This window comes from Panthera onca, chromosome A1, assembly GCF_046562875.1.
Source record: "Panthera onca isolate mPanOnc1 chromosome A1, mPanOnc1 haplotype 2, whole genome shotgun sequence".
Lineage (NCBI taxonomy): Eukaryota > Metazoa > Chordata > Mammalia > Carnivora > Felidae > Panthera > Panthera onca.
Genome location: NC_138339.1, coordinates 133,152,936 through 133,170,494, shown reverse-complemented (window position 1 = coordinate 133,170,494; position 17,559 = coordinate 133,152,936). Strand labels below are relative to the sequence as shown.

Below are 17,559 nucleotides of genomic sequence, written 5' to 3'. Positions count from 1 at the left end.
GGTAAGCAGAATTCTTAAAACCTCTTCCTTCCCCCCACTCCCACCTCAAGATTCCATTTTCTAATTCTTGGAACGTAAGAATGTGATGAGATAGAACAATTATGAATAAATTACTTTACATGGAAAAAAGAGTCTTTCTGATGTTGTTAAAGTGATAATCTTAAAGTGTTGATAATCTTAAAAAGATTATCCTGGATTATCCTGGTGGATCCAGTGTGAGCATATGAGCCCTTAAAAGCAGAGCTCCTTCCCAGGTCGGTGAAAGCAGAAGTCACCTTCAAAACACAAGAAGGATCCAGTGCATCATTGCTGGCTTTGAAGTAGGAGAGGCTACCAGCCCAGGAATGTGGGCAGCCTCTAGAAACTCTGGTTCAAGGAAACAGGACCTTAATTATACAACTGCATGAGACTGAATTCTGCCAACAGTCTGAAGGCTCCTGGGAGGGGGATTTTCTCCAAAAGCCTCCAGATAAGTGATGGGTGGGCTGACACCTTCACTTTGATCTTGTGAGACCCAGAGGTTGCTCTGGCAAGCAATCCCTATCTGAGCATTCTGGGGTTTCTGACCTACAGGGTTGTGAGATAATAGGTGTTGTTTCAGTCTGCTAAATTTGTGGTAACTTGTGGTGATGCATTAATAGAAAATTAATACAAGGGCAACTGTGGATGGCTTTAAATACCAGACTGAGAGGTGTATATATTGATTGGGGAGCAGTTAGGAAACCTCAGGCTCCTGTCGCTCTAGGTCTCCAACTCTGGCTAAGATAAGAGTAAGTACAATCAACCATCTGAAAAAACCAAGTTACTTCTCCCTCCCCTCTTGTTTGCTTAGTTGTGAGCATGGACAAAAACAGTAGTCAAGGCACCAAAGAAAATCTCTTTGGCTCTCCCATAAAGTAATTATGTAGTTTTTTTTTCCCCCCTCTTTGAGGTGAAGTTACGTCATCTATGAAGGTGTGTGAGGCTTATGCCTCAGTTTCATATTTCTATCCTAAAAGAATGTCTAAGAGCAGTGAAATAAAAAGGTGGGGGGGCTTAGAGGGCATTGCCTGACTCATTTCATTCCAGGTTTAGGGAATACTGTCTTCCCCTTCAAGAAAAATGTAAATCAAAGCATGACTTTGGGACAAATACCAGGGTCAGGGGCCTCTTTCCCAGGGGCCTTCAGTAGCTGTCACCAGCAAGCTGGATTTCCAGGAGTTTGTCTCGTTCTACCCTTCTTTTCAAATATGGACCATGTCTCTTTCCCTTGGTTCCATTAACATAGTTTATACAGGCTGGGTTCCCAAAATGACCAGGGGAAAAAATAAAAATACACAGAAGTGTAAGCAGTAGAGCCATGCGGTCATGCAAAGCCCACAGCTGTGAGTTATTCACTAGAGTGCTCCACTTTGCATCCTATCTGGAGACTATTGTGAGCACCTATGGTTTTTAGGATATCCAGGCCCAGGTCCATGTGATGGCCTGCTATCCTGATGCCTGCCACTTGGGCATGGTTCTATCAACATGTTAGTATAAACATTGTCTTCTAAACAAATTAATCTTAATGAACAAAGATTTCATTGTTTCCTTTTCTGATTAAAAGAGCACCATTTTTTAATTGTGTAATGGTTGAAAATAGATTAAATAATAAGGAAGAGAATTTTAAATCCCAGAAGCTTATCATCTATTTACTTTACAAATGGACATATTTTTTTTAAACATGGGATATTGCTCTTAAGACATTAGCTTTCTGCTCTTAATTATAGATTAGATAGCTTGACCTTTCTTCCATCATCAAGACTCAGAGTAATAGAGTAATAGAGTACCTTCTGCCTCTGATGAGATTTTCATTCTTATTAGTGATGTCTAGCCTCCTGTTCCTTAACACAGAGGTGTGGTTTTGTTGTTAAGAACCTTAAAGCAGAGGATGCAAGCATGTTTAATTTAGCCAGCATGATAATTATGACAGTTTAACTTAAATACTCATAGGTAGAGGGTGCCTGGGTGGCTCAGTTGGTTGAGCATCAGACTCTTGATTTGGGCTCAGGTCATGATCCCAGAATCATGGGATCAAATCTCACATCTGGCTCTGTGCAGAGCATGGAACCTGCTTAAGATTCTCTCTCTCTCCCTCTTTACATCTCCCCCACTCATGTGTTCTCTCTCTGTCTAAAATATTTTTATTGATTAAATACTCCTAAGAAGAAGTATGTACTACTGCCAAATTCACACCTTTGTTTTACCCACCGAGCTCCTGTGGGCGTTTGAAATTGTGACCATCATGTTCAGAAGATAATTGTGGGACGCCTGGGTGGCGCAGTCAGTTAGGCATCTGACTTCAGCTCTTGTCATGATTTCATGGTTTGTGGGGTCAAGCCCCACGTTGGGCTCTGTGCTGACAGCTCAGAGCCTGGAGCCTGCTTCAGATTCTGTGTCTTTGTCTCTCTCTCTACCCCTCCCCCACTCATACTCTGTCTTTCTCTCTCTGAAAAATGAATAAACATTTAAAAAAAATATTAAAAAAAGAAGATAATTGTAATCTAAAGTAACAAAATAATCAGCCTTCTTATAGCATGAATTACATGAATATCTACTAGGAGATTGCTCCCTTCACACACACCCATTATCCCATTGCACATTAGGAAAGAAAGAAAAATAATGGCCCATTGTCAAAGGAGAAGGCCGTAACTGTAGTACAGATACAGATAAGATTTGAAGGCTGGGGACTGGTCTTTGTATACACATCTTCAGAATTCTGTATCAGCCTCTAAGAGAAATTCAAATGTTCATGTCTGTAGGTCTGTGTTAAAATACTAATGATTGTGGATAGAGTAACACCGCACTGCACTGATGTGCAGTCAGGTATTACCAAAGATTAATCAATTATGCCAGTAAACATCATCTAGGATACTGAGGAGGCCTGGGTGAAATGATGCCCAAGATAAAAGAACAGAGAAAAAGTTCAGATTGTAATGCACTGTCTGAGGTTACATTCAAGCTGAGCCTCACAGTGAGGAACTTAGAGAAGGGAAATTAGTGAAAGGAAAGCGATCTAAAATGCTGAAAATAAATCTCACCTACTACACTGTTTTGCTTGAACTCAGTTCTGCTTCCCAGGCCTCTCCAATTTTTTCTTTGGCCTTTCTGGTCAGATGAATTATTATTCCATCAGTGATCATAACTGTTCCAAAGAACAAACTATCAGGCACCACCCATCCAACCCTCTAGTTCTGAAGTATGCCAGAATATTCTTGGCCTGGGCTAGGATGAATAAATGGATGAGGAGAATTAAGTGCTGCTGACTGGAAAATGGTATTTTAAAGGCAGCCAAGGAGGTCATTCAAAGAAGACAGACAAGCAGATTATCTTTCTCCTGAAGGATCTGTAGCAGGAGCATTCCATAAAGAGAGTCCATTAAAGCTATTTGATCTAGAATGTCTTATCATGGATATTAACTAAAATATTAGAAATATACAGTGGAGTTATTTTCTTTCATAGTTTAAAGTTTTTCTGGATTGTAGTTTAAAACATTGTGTTCCCTTGGGACATTTAAAGAATTTTTTTGGTGAAACATCTTAAATTAATCATTCTGAATATTTCATCTAAATTGGATTTGATTATTTCATTTCTAAATTGTACATTAAAAAAGAATGTTTTTAGAGCTCTAACTTATGTAATTCTAGCTTGGTTTTCCTTGGGATATAAACCTCTATGAAGTATATTCTCCAGATTTTAAATTATTATTCTGTTATTTTCATATCACATTTGGTTTTCATACAGTCTTTCAGAATCTAAAATGAATATAGATTGTGTTTCAGTAATCTGTAATTATCTTTGTGTAATAAAAACCCTTTTTTATTTCTCATTAGTTTAAAAAAATCAAAGAAGTCAATCAACCAACTACATTTATTCAATCAAAATCAGTAAGGGCAATGAACTTTGTATTAAAATTAGCTTTAGGGGAGCCTGGGTGGCTCAGTTGGTTAAGCATCTGACTTCAGCTCAGGTCATGATCTCATGCCTCATGAGTTCGAGCCCTGAGTCGGGCTCTGTGCTGACAGTTCAGAGCCTGGAGCCTGTTTCAGATTCTGTGTCTCCCTCTCTCTCTGCCCCTCCCCCACTCTCTCTCTCTCTCTCTCTCTCTCTTTCTCTCTCTCTCTCAAAAATAAATAAACATTAAAAAAATTAGCTTTGCTCAGGGATTATTTCTCTGAAAGCTATTGTTAGTGTTTCTTTTAATTCCTATAGAAGTAATATCTGTGTTCCATAACTATATGTGTAACACTGTGGAAGGCAAGTTTCAGTGGACATTATAGCAATGAAATAACTTGGTTATTGATATCAATAATTCAGAATATATTATAACACATTACAGGTAAGATTTGTCTTAAGTCTTTACATTAAGAAGGGCAATAAAAGTTAGAACGGAGAACATCTTTCTCTTTCCTCCTCAGTACCATTTTAGGAGACAGGATAAGTTTGTTGTTCTGTGTTGGAAACATAGGCAGTGCAGGGCTTTTGCTGTAGAGGTTGCCATATGCTCGCTCAGCCTTGCTTCTTCGTCCAAGACAAACAGCTAGACGATATGTGTCAGTATTCCTTGCAGTTTGATGTCACTAGACAACTGAATTCTGTCTAATACAACATGAGTAGAGTTCATGCATGACTTTTAGGCCTGGTCCATTTAAAACTCTTCCACCACTTTCCATGCATATTCATTGCACTGCTTTCCTGAGTACATGCAGAAAATCCAGGAGGAGATTTCCATGCCTTAAGGAACAATGGGAAAAGCCTGATTCCTGAATGGTGCTGACCAGAAATTCACAATTGGACCCTGTACATAAGAGATAAACTATATGGTGCACAAGACTGAGATTCGAGGGTTTATTTCCTACAAGCTACTTTACTACCCTAGCTAATACAACTTAGAACAAAGGTTAGAATCTCTGATAGGAACTTTCGAGACCTTGAATTTTATTTTCTTAGTAAATTCATATCAAAATCAAAGAAATTAGGTTTATATATAACTATGGGCAGTTAAGTCTTCTTTTTCCAAAGAAGATTGTGAAAGCTGGTGAACGTAAGACAAGTAAAAACATTCTTATCTCTTAAAAGCCAGTGAAAATTTAAAAATATAGAAAACATATACTAGGTCAAAATCAGTATCAAGAATTGCTTAAGAAAAGGAGAAACTCAGCAAAAGAAGTTAAATTGATAGTGGTAACAAATATTATATAGTAAATTATGTGCATAGGAATATTCGCCTAAATCCATCCTCTGCCTGTGATTCACAAAAGGAGATGTAATGGCTATAAAATGCTGTTTTGTTTTCAGGGGCGTCCAGAGCAGAGTATGAAAGGTGAAGGTTTTTTGTTTTTTTTTTTTAATTTTTTTAATGTTTGTTTATTTTTAAGAGAGATAGAGACAGAGTGCAAGCGGGGCAGGAACAGAGAGAGAGAGGGAGACACAGAATCTGAAGCAGGCTCCAGGCTCTGAGCTGTCAGCACAGAGTCTGACGTGGGGCTTGAACTCACAAGCCATGAGATCATGGCCTGAGCCCAAGTCAGACACTCACCCGACTCAGCCACTCAGGTGCCCCTGTTTGGGTTTTCTTTAAAGGTGTCAGCACATTTTCCACCTCTCCAAGAACATTAAATATTAAATATTTAAAAACCAGGTTTGGTTTTTTGAAAGAGGGGCAAGAACTTAAAGAGAATTGTGAAGGAATCTGAGTGCATAATCTTTCTGCGTTTTTGTTTCAGCCTTGTACAATTCTATTATTTAAAACTAAATGGACAGTATCTTTTTATAGTGACCTGTCTTTATTGAAAAAACTATTTAGTTTTCTGAAAAACAATGATTTTTGCATTCAATTCTCATTGGTTTACATAATATTCATCAAAAACTTGTTTGGCAGCCATAGATAGGATAGATTTTATAGTAGACTGATTGACTCTTGGTAACCACCCATGTGGTAACAGCAGAGATTGGCTTTGTAGCAGTGAGAGTTCAGCATGCCATGGGCATTATGCACATTGCTTTACAGGGGGAACGTGGAAAGGTAATGAATCCAGAGAGCTGGCTCGGAGGAGCTGGGTTAAGAGAATGCAGACTCATGTTTTGATGATGCTCACTCTACCCACAGGGTCCGAGCTCCCTGACGCTTTTTCCTCCACTGCTCAGAGTATGCCTGGGACGTTATTCCACCTGGTCTCCTCTGATGACCACATGGGTCACCTGTTCGATTCCTGACCACTTCCGCCAGACTCTTCCAAGCCACACACCATATTCAGATAGTGGGTGCTACCACGGCTGTGTCAAGTTCTGCTGTGCCTGGCAGTATCGCTGCTTCTCTTGAACCCAGTGATTCCCTGCTAGGCACTGTTCCTCTGGTGTGCTGAGGCTTTCAGGGTATCATAGCTATGCTGTTTGCAAAGTGTCTGCATGAAATGCTTGCATTCAATATCTTACGGAAATATAAGTGAAATAACTCCTTCGGGAGTTAACTCCTCAACTTGCACCCAGCCCATGGCAAACCCATCTCCGTATACATATATACATAAGGATTAGGACAGTAATTCAGATGAGGCTGGTAAAAATACAGATGCCAAGCAATTTTTACAGAAGTCTATGCGGTCTAGTCACTAATGTGGGTTATGATCATCTGCAAGACTCTAGTTTCTCTTTAGGATTATATATTTTCCAGGATTCTTCTCATTTTTTCAAGCTAATGTGCCTAGGCTTTCCTGTTCCCAGAGAGAAATACATCTTAAGCTCATGATGACACTTGATAACCTAAATATAAGCTTAATTATAACATGGCTATCTCCTGAATAAAGCCTAGCCTAAATAAAGATAGTTTTCAGTTACCTGTGTAAAGAACTATTCCAAAATTTAGCAGCTTAAAACAACAACCTTTTAACTGTATTATGATTTTGTGTGTCAGAAATTCAGACAGGGCTCAGCTGGGCTCTTCTGTGTCTCCACATGATGTTGACTGGGTTCGCTCAGTGATATTCAGCTGATGACCAGGTTGGACTAGGGGAGCCAAATTGCCTTCACTCGTGCCTGGGACCTTAGGAAGGATATCTGGAAAACTACTCTCCCCTGTTCTCCTATTCATCTCCATGTAGTCTCAGGACCTATTTGTTCTCTGCAGGATGTAGCTGGACTTCGCAGCAAAATATTTCCAAGGACATAGTGACGTAAATTAAATACTTGTCGGTGTATAAGATGTATATTCATATGTATATTTACACACACACATATGTGTATACATATATATATTATTTTGCGCTTAGATGATAGATGTATTAGGTATGGGTGTTTGGTTACAAGCCATATTCATGTGATCCCTCTAGTCAATAAAATCTCTACTGTCAACTGAATATATTGATTGTTGATTTAGTGCTCCTACATGAATGAGGCTCACTTAATCCTCAGAAGAACCCTATTAGGGTAAGTATTATTATTGTTGTAACTTTAGAGATGAAGAAACTGAAGTTTAAAGGCTAAAGTGAACTTCCCAAGGTGACACAGAGTGTGGTAGCAAGTACTGCCTATGGTTAGTCCTGTGCCCCATCTCTGGAGTATCTTGCTTGGGGAGGGTGCATGGTAGAGCCTAGAGTGAATGAAGTAGGGATTGAGTCTCATGGGTAATGGAGTCTCTCTCCAGTGGGACTGGAGTCAACCCCATTAAGGGACCTAGGGGCTAGGTCAGGACGCAGCAGAGACCGAAATCTTGGTAAGAGCCAGTGAAAGCCCCACTTACCCCTCCTCCTCAGTCATAGCCATCTTTAGGCATTCACAGCTAGAAGATAGAACTTTTTTCAGCTCTATAAAAAGATAGAGGAAAGATAAATATATGGCTATTATCTGAACCAACTCTTCGACAGTGACCATTCCAGAGAGACTGATGGTCTGAACATACGAACTACTTTTGGCACACTGTCCAAGTCATTTACACTGGCTGGACCAGACACATGAACTAACCTGGATGTGATGATGGCTTGCACCATAGATATAATGGGCTTGAAACCCTGGTAAGTACCAATAATTGCATTACCCTTGAGTCTTACATGTAGACAGGAGGTTTTCATAAGACCAGTCTAAGAGTGAGGTCTTAGTCTCATCTTAAAATCTCTAGGATGAGGGAGGCCAGGCAACATGCTGGCAATTAGCAAGAAAAGAGTGGCCTCACTTGAAGTCTGCACATTCAGATTTTTATTGGGGTTAGGGAATGTATACATGTTACAGGTGTGATGATGAAAGTCAACACAAGGAAAGTCTGGGATGAGGGCTGCCAACACTAAGGGATAAGCAGATCTTTACATAGAGGAGTTGAAGATAATGTCATATTGCTGTGAGCTCAGGAAGGGTAACAGGAGGGGTAGGAGATGGCTTAATTTTAAAATAAATTCAAAGTTTTACCTGTTACATGGTTCTGGACATTTTAATGTCAGTATCAAAATTGTTACTTCCAAGAACAGGAAAAATATTGTCCCATCAAATAAAAATAAAAGACATTGGAAGACAAAATAATGTTTTATTATTACATTTCAAGAATGAGTTGTGTTTGAGGTGCCTGGGTGGCTCAGTCACTTAAGCGTACGACTTTGGCTTAGGTCATGATCTCACAGTTCCTGAGTTCGAGCCCCGCATCGGGCTCTGTGCTGACAGCTCAGAGCCCGGAGCCGGCTTCAGATTCTGTGTCTCCTTCTATCTCTGCCCTCCTCTAATTCCGCTCTGTCTCCCCCTCTCTCTCTCAAAAATAAATAAACATTTAAAAAAATTTAAAAAGAAGAAGGAGTTGTGTTTGTCCAATACAACTCTGTATAATGCAACATTAAATGATGGTTTTCAATGATCAAATACATTAAACTGTTTAGAAGAGTTATAAATACTTTTAAGTCTATCACAGGAACAAATTTATAGTGTCTGCATGTTCAAAAAATATTTTTTTCATTTTACAGAGAGAGAGAGAGAGCACATGAGCAGGAGTGAGAGGCGGGGGGGGGGGAGAGAGAGAGAGAGAGAGAGAGAGAGAGAGAGAGAGAGAGAGAGAGAGAATCCTAAGCAGGCTCCATGCTCAGCATGGAGCCCAACACTGGGCTCTATCCCTTGACCTTGGATCGTGATCTGAGCTGAAATCAAGAGTTAGACTGAGCCACCCAGGTGCCCCCCATTTTCAAAATTTAATTGTCATGTTACTTTCTCCAGAGTTCAAATATTGAACTTCTTAAATGTTATATAAAGAAGGATAGTCTAAATAGGTAGTTGAAATAAACTAAACGAATAAAACTAAATACATCAACCACTAATATCTAAGGTAACTGGTTTATTTTCCATTTCTAATCCAAGTTTCTTTCATATCTTCATAAAACTGTCCTTCCTCACTTCTAGTAGCATCATACTTTTTCTTATGTTTGAGTTTCATTTTTAGTATGATTGTAGTATGAATATATCTGCTAAGCATATATCATGTCTGATATTTCAATTAGACGTTGAAGCAGAACCTAGCTGTTATAAATATCTCATAGTGATAACCTCTTTTCCAGCAGTGTCATGGGATAATCTGTCATTGTGTAGACTTATTATATTTAAGTACCGTCAAAGCAACATTAAGACAGTGTTTTATTTTCATGAAACATCTGTATCTTCTCATTCACAGTTACTTACTGGCTCCTTATTTATTTATTATTTTTTAATTTCCCAGTGGATAACTGTGGCAGTTGCTTCTATATTTTCCTAGTGATAAATCCCAATACTTCATCAACCTTATATTTTAGCACATTAGTTGCTCAAATAGATTTCATATCACCGTATGTTTCTGCTGTCTGTTCATATGCTATTTTCCTTAATTCAGGAAATGAGGAAAAAAACTGTTCTTGCTCTTTTTGCTGATACAGTATGTTATTATTTTATAACAGGCTTGAAAGTAACCTTTTCTTTTTAATTGCTAGGGAAGAACATAATGTGCACTGTTATCTCTATATAAATTAGAATCTCAGAATTTGCACAAAATGAAGTATATAAGTCTACATAGGAATGGTAACGTAAAAGATGAATGTCGAAGTGACCATCAGACTATTAGTCTTCATTAACTTAAAGGAGAGTCTGCTAGGGAGGAAAGGACCCAAAAGCACAAGAAAAGCAAAGAAAGGCAACCAGGGTCACTCAAGGGAAGGGAAGGGAAGGGAAGGGAAGGGAAGGGAAGGGAAGGGAAGGGAAGGGAGAGGAAGGGAAGGAAAGGGAAAGGAAGGGAAGAGAGGGAAGGGGCGGGGAGGGGAGGGAAAGGAAAGGAAGGGAATGGAGGGGAGGGAAGAGAAGGGAAGGGAGGGGAGGGAAACAAAGGGAGGGGAGGGAAGGGAAGGAAGGGGAGGAGAAGGGAAGGGAGGGGAGGAGAAGGGAAGGGAGGGGAGGAGAAGGGAGGGGAGGGGAATGGAGGGGAGGGGAGGGGAGGGAAGGTTTACAGAATTTAAGAAAAGGGGATGGGGCGTCCAACTTGGCTCAGGTCATTCATGGGTTCGAGCCCTGCATCAGACTCTGCTGAGAGCTCAGAGTCTGGAGCCTGCTTTGGATTCTGCCTCTCTCTCTCTCTCTCTCTCTCTCTCTCAAAAATAACTAAACATTAAAACACACACACACACACACACACACACACACACACACACACACAGAAAAGGGGATGTCAGAAAAAGAGGGATGGGCAAATCTCAAACCATTCAGATATCCACATTACAGGTTTTGAAATTTATTTAAGGAAAACTAATCTAAAATTTGTGAAAATATTCCTTGAAGAGCCATGATTTTAGAATTATCTTCACTGTCATCAGTTTTCATTGCAAGTAGATTGACCATTTCAAACAGAAATAGGGCTTTTATGCAACAGGATAAAAAAAACTGTAGGTAAGTTGTAATTGCTCAGGAAAGAAAGGCAAGTAGAATTAGTAAGGATACTATTGATGGTTAATATCAAGGGGCACAATGGTAGAATGGAAAGGGTGTGAAGTGGTTCTTGAGCTGCCCCACTGCAAATGATCCCAAACACGGTTGGGCAAGTTAAATTTTCTGGGCCTCAGCTGCCTGTGGTGGAAGATGATAGATTTGTTCTAAGAAAACTTTAAAGTTCTTTTTTGAGTTTACAATTCAAGAAAAATGCTTTTCAAAGTCTTATAAGAAAAGGTTGCAGATCTCTATCAAGATGATGTCATGCATTTACAAGATGTTCTGTTAGAACCCTAAAATTATAAGGAGCTCATTTAAAGAACATATGCCCTGGGGCACCTGGATGAGTCAGTCCCTTAAGTGTCCAGCTTGGGCTGGGGTCATGATCTTGTGGTTTATGAGTTTGAGCCCCACATCAGGTTCTGTGCTGACAGTGCAGAGCCTGCTTGGAATTCTTTCTCTCTCCCTCTGTCTCTTCCCCTCTCTGCTTGTGCTCTCTCAAAATATATAAATAAACTTAAAAAAATAAAATGAAGAACATATGCACAGTGGCACTCCAATGTAAATTTACTCAGACCATGTAAATCATTTGTGCCTTAGTGCTTATAGAAAACAGTACTGTTGGGAGGACTGCGTGGGCAACAGCGTGGTGTGTGACAGGCATGGGGCTATAGGGCTGTGGGAGGCCACTTAGTGCTGGCTGCTGAGCAGGGGTTGCTGGGGATAGGCCATGAGCCACCTTCACCTCATCCTCCTGCCTTGGCCGTGGCCCCTGGGTCCCAGCATCCATAGCCCGAGGGCCCTGAGCTCTACCTGGCTCATTACCAGGACATGTGGAGACTGGTGCATGACTGCCCCCTCTGAGATCTGCTGTCTCCTGAACCCAGCAGCTATCTATGCCAACAACGAGATCATCCTGCCTGATGTTGAAGACCATGGCTTGGAATACCACTATATGCTGGCCCAATACACAGATGTGTTGCACTCTAAGATCTTCAGTGCCACCTGTGACGTCCTGATTAACACTATAAGTACCCAGAGAGGATCTGGAAATATGACTATGACCCCAGCTTTGCTATCGAAGGCCTCCACTACATTCAGAAGAGCCTTCCGGTGAAGATTGATGCCTTCCAGTACATGATGCTGGGGATGGCCTCCAAGGGCCTCCAGCCTGTGCCTGAGGAGGAGGTGATCCACCTAGATGGGGACACCCAGTACATCCCACTGTACCAGATGAGTGGCTTCTGTGGAAAGGGTCTTTCCATCCAGAAGTTCATGGACATCTCCCTGCCACAGATGGCACTCTGTCCTGCAAGGTGGACCACTTCCTAGGTCACTGACCAAGCTCACCTCTGCAAGGATGTGACGGGTGCCATTCGAGCCATGGATGTGAAGGGCCTCGTGTACCAGTGGATTGGGCGGGATATGGACAAGGACATCCTGAGAGGGGATGAGACATTTGCTATCCTGAGCTGCCCGGTGGCCCATAGGAAGCAGCTGTTCCTCACCACTAACAGTCCTTTCAGCTTCATGAACAAGGGGATGTGGCACAGGGTGGGTCCTGACTGGCGCCAACTCTTCAGTATGGTCATCGTCCAGGTGGACAAGCCCAGCTTCTTCACTGACTAGTGCAAACCTTTCAGAAAACTTGATGAGAAGGGTTCCCTGCACTGGGACCACATCATATGTATGACTTCTTGCACCTGACAGAATAGGGTGGTCTCTGCGTGCTCTACTTCAGAGACCACGTGTACAGTGACCTGGTGGACCTCATGCTGTGGGTGCCATCATTCCTAAGTTAGAGCGTGAGATTCACGTCATCAGCATGGAGCAGTACAATACATGGACTCACTGACATGGCAGCAAGCGCTCACGGGGCTGCTGGAGAGCATGCTAACCTACCAGTATGCCAAATCGCTGTAGGTTCTGGCTGCCTGGATGAAGGAGCTGCAGGAGCCAAGGTGTATCACCAAGGCCCCGTTCGATGCTCAGTTTGGGAGCATGTTCACACCCTCCACAACCCCACCTACATCTCATGGTGCCACATGCCCTTTTCTGACCTCTACACGGCCTCCCCAACTGTCTGCTCAACTACCATGTGCACCTCACCTTCTGCCCACACTGCAAGCCCTTGCAGCCAGAGGTACCACTCTGGATGGACCAGCTCTGCACTGGCAGCAGGAAGACACCCTTCCTTGGCGACATGACCCACATCCACTGAGTGCACCTTTACTCTCCAGAACAGGGCCTTAACCCCTCATGCCCCGCCCACTCTGGGCATCAGTCCAGGGCAGGCAGTAAATGTGGTCTCTCTCCTGGAAAAAATAAAAAAGAAAGATCGTACTTTTGGTCAAACCTGAAACTCTGGCAGTATCTATCCTTTGTAGTCATGAACAGGGACTATCTTACAGTGCTCCCATCTTATGAAATGTGATGGGATTCATGTTTAGCACAAATTCCTCTATGGAGAAGTTTCACATTGAGTCCAAAGTTGATGACTTGATTATTCATTCTTGACTTTTAATCTTCTTTGTGTGTGTCTGTGTTTACAGAAGATAAAAATGTAATTTCTATTATACAGCTATTAGAATGATTAAAATTAAAAAAAACACTGACAACACCAAATGCTGGCAAGAATGTGAAGCCACAGAAAATCTCATTCATTGCTGGTGGGAATGCAAAATGGTTCAAGCACTTTGGAGGACAGTTTGGCAGTTTCTTACAAAAGTGAATATACTTTTACCGTAGGATCCTGTAATCATGCTCTTTGGTATTTACCCAAATGAGTTGAAAACTCATATACACACAAATACTTGCATGTGGATCTCTGTCACAACTTTATTTATAATTGTCCAAAATTGGAAGCAACCAAGATATCCTTCAGTAGGTGATGTGATTAAATAAACTGTGATATAAATAAACAATGGAATATTAGTACTGAAAAGAAATGAGTTACCAAGACACAAAGACACAGAGGAATCTTAAATACATATTACTAAGTAAAAGAAGCCAATCTGAAAGTCAACATACTGTATTAATCCAAACATATGACATTGTGGAAAAGGCATAATTATGGAGACAGTACAAAGATTAGTAGTTGCTAGGCGTTAGGGACGTGGGATAGGTGACTAGCTAGAACTGAGGATTTGGGGGGCAGTGAAAGTATTCTGTATGATTCTATAATGGTGGATAAATGTCACTATATATTTGGCAAAACCCATAGAACTACAATACTAAGAGTCCATCCTAACTTAAACCATGGAGTTTGGTTAATTTTGGTACCAGTATTGGTTCATCGATTGTCACAAATGTCCCCATTCTGGTGAGGATGTTGATAAGGGGAGAGGCTGTGCATGTGTTGGGGGAGGGCACATATGAGAATTCTCTGTTCTTTCCTCTCAACTTTGCTGTGAATCTTAAACTGCTCTAAAATATAAAAGTATATTAAAAAGAAAATGCCTCCATTTTAATAAGTAGAAATGCCATCCTCCTTCTTGCTGAAAAATAGAAGAAAACAACAAAAACAAACTCCAGAGTCTTCCTTGAAGTCTATTTTGCTCATAATATTATATCTATTAGCAAATCCCATTAGCTCTATATTTGAAATTTACTCAAAATCCACCTACTTCGAAATTTGAAATTTACCTCAAAATCTCATGACTTCCACTGCTATCACCATAGTCCAAACCATCACAGTCTCTTGCATGGACTATTAAAATTGTTCTCTAAAAGATCTTTCTGTTCTACCTTTGATCCACTCTTCCTCCAAAGCCATCAAAATCTTCCTTTCAGAGTAGATTACAATGGACAAAGAATTTGATAAATGTAGAGAAAACATCTGACAAAAGCCAACCACTACTCATGATAAAGATTCTCAGCAAACAAGAAATAGAAGAAAACTTCCTTAACCTGAAAAAAAGAATTTACTAAAAGCCTACAGATAATGAAATGCTTTCCAAGACTGTGGACAATACAAGAATGTCCACTTTCACTACTTCTTTTCAGCATTATATAGGAGGTCGTGCAATTAGGCAAGACAAAGAACTAAAGGTCATTCATGTTGAAAAGGAAGAAATAAAACTCTCTTTATTCACAAATGACATGATCTTAAACATACAATATCCTAAGGAAACCACTAAAAAACTGCTGGATGTAGTGAATGGATTCAGTAACTTTACAAGGTATGAGGAAAATACACAAAAAATCAATCATATTTTGATATACTGACAATGAACAATCCTAAAAATAAGAAAACAATTCCATTTACAGTAGAATCAAAATTGACTACATTATATTTCAGTTCAGAAACCCCTAGCAGTTTTTCTTCATAATTAGAATAAAATTCCCACAGGCTCATCATGCCTTATAAGGCTCAGCAAGTGATCTTAGTCCCTGTTACTTGTCTAACTTCCTCTCTTTCCATAATCCCTCTCATTCACTCTGCTTCAGTCCCATTAGAATCTTCTCTGTTTTTAAGTGTGGTAGGTGTGCTGCTTGGAACTCTTGCTTCTCAGATAGCTATGTGGTCTGCCTCTTCAGTTGTCTCTACTGCTACATCTTTGCTGAAATGTCAACATATTAAGGTCTCTCTCATCACCAGCTAAAAATGATACTCCCACCTCTGTGCACCCTCATTGCCCTATTATTCCTTATATTGCCACACACACACACACACACACACACACACACACACACACACACACACGTTCTGTTTATTATTCATAACATTTCATTTTGAGAATTTTCAAGTTTATAGAAAAACTAGAAGAATAGTCAGCCAATGCCTTATATTGTTCTCCTAGGTTTACCTACATCAGTGTACATTTCCCAAGAACAAAATCATTCTTCTAAATAATCAAAACAAAACTATCACGGTCAAGATCAATTGCACTGATCCAATGCTATTGTCTAATCTTTAGTCCCTATTTAAATGGCTCACTTGTTCCAATAATGTTGTTTATAGCTGTTCTTTCTTCAATCCAGGATCCTAGAAGAATCATACATTACATTATTACATTTCTTTCGTCATCTTCAATCTAGAACAGTTCCTCGGCTTCTTTTTGTCTTTCATGTTATGAGAAAATTTGAGAATACCTTTTCATTTCACTGTTTACTTATGTTCTCATGGTTCGAGTCTGGTTCAGCATTTTTGGCAGGAGTATCACATAGGTAATGCTCCCATCAGGAGGATGGAATACTCCTTTTGTAATACTGCCTTTTGGTAGGTTTTCCTCATTTTCTTGCTTTTTTATCTTCTTTTTCCTCATTAGAATATAAACTCTGTGAAAGTTGGAACTATGTCTCCTCTCTTCACTTTTTATCCTAGATCTCATAGGTGCTTGGTAAATATTTATTGAGGAAGTAACTGAGTCCACAGCCCAGCAGATCTGTCTCCCAACAGTATAGAACAGCTCACCGCCCCAGCCTGCCATCAGGCAGTACCAGGCAGCACAGACCTGGTACTGACCCTCCTGCCCAGATTGTGAGATGCCGAGAGGTCCAGAATGCGGGAGGAGTGCCTCAGAATTTGGGATATCAATTTAGAAAAACATTGTTGAAGAGGGCTACTGGAGGGGTGTGGGAGGGGGGATGGGCTAAATGGGTAAGGGGCACTAAGGAATCTACTCCTGAAATCATTGTTGTATTATATGCTAACTAATTTGGATGTAAATTTAAGAAAATAAAATTAAAAAAAAGAAAGACATTGTTGATCATGTGTCCAAAAATATGTATAGTTATTTACTTATGCATTATATTCATATGCTACTGTTCTAATCTGTTAGGTGTGTTATAAATGTATACATACAAGTTTTCTTAATGAGTTAAAAACTAAATATAGATAAAGTTTTATTTTCTTTCTAGACCCCAGTGTCTTGTTTTCCCCATTCCCAGGTAGAACATAAAATTTCCTTTTGGAGGTCACTGTTTTTACCTGTTCTTGAGCTAAGATGTTTTAGTGATTTCAGTATCCACAAAGTCTCTTCACTGATCAGAATTTTGGAAGAGTTCTCAGAATTCTTAGCTGACTCTGGACAATCTTATGTTACCTCATCTTATCAAATGCCAGCCATATCTTTTGAGGCTTTCCTACGAGACTCCTAAAAGTGCTCAAAATTGATAATATTTAACATAAAGAGGCTGTAAGTACCAATTTTTGACTTCTAAATGTTCAGCCAAGAAATTTCTTTAGTTTTTGGAAAATGGTAAATTCTCAGAACATAGTTCTTCCAGACCAGGCTTTAAATGATGCAGTTCAGAATGTTACCAGGAATCTGAATCATCTAGCACGCCTTTGAAAATCAGTCCCATAATTATCAGAAGGGCTCCTTTAATTAAATCCATGTTTCAGGATGCTTAATCCAAACTGAAACATTCCAGAAGTGTACTTACCGAAAATAATATATTGTGAGCGTTTAAACCCCGGGTGCTTTAAATCAGCTACACTATAGCAGGTCCTCCAGTATCAAGGTCTTTGTTCCTATTTAAAGTTTCATTTAAGGAGGAAAGCTTATCTAAGTGTAATATCAGTTTATGTCCTGTTTCTTTACTAATTTTTTTTGCATAGGTGTGTCCATATATACCCTCCTTTTCTTATGAAATTACATGAGGTATGTTTGTCTTCAGGGCTTC

General features: G+C 40.1%; 1 pseudogene; it reads left to right on the top strand.

The window, feature by feature from the left end:
• Nucleotides 1-13,155, top strand: part of LOC132680445 (5'-nucleotidase domain-containing protein 2 pseudogene) — a 39,261-nt pseudogene extending 26,106 nt beyond the window's left edge.
• Nucleotides 13,156-17,559: the final 4,404 nt, after the last annotated feature.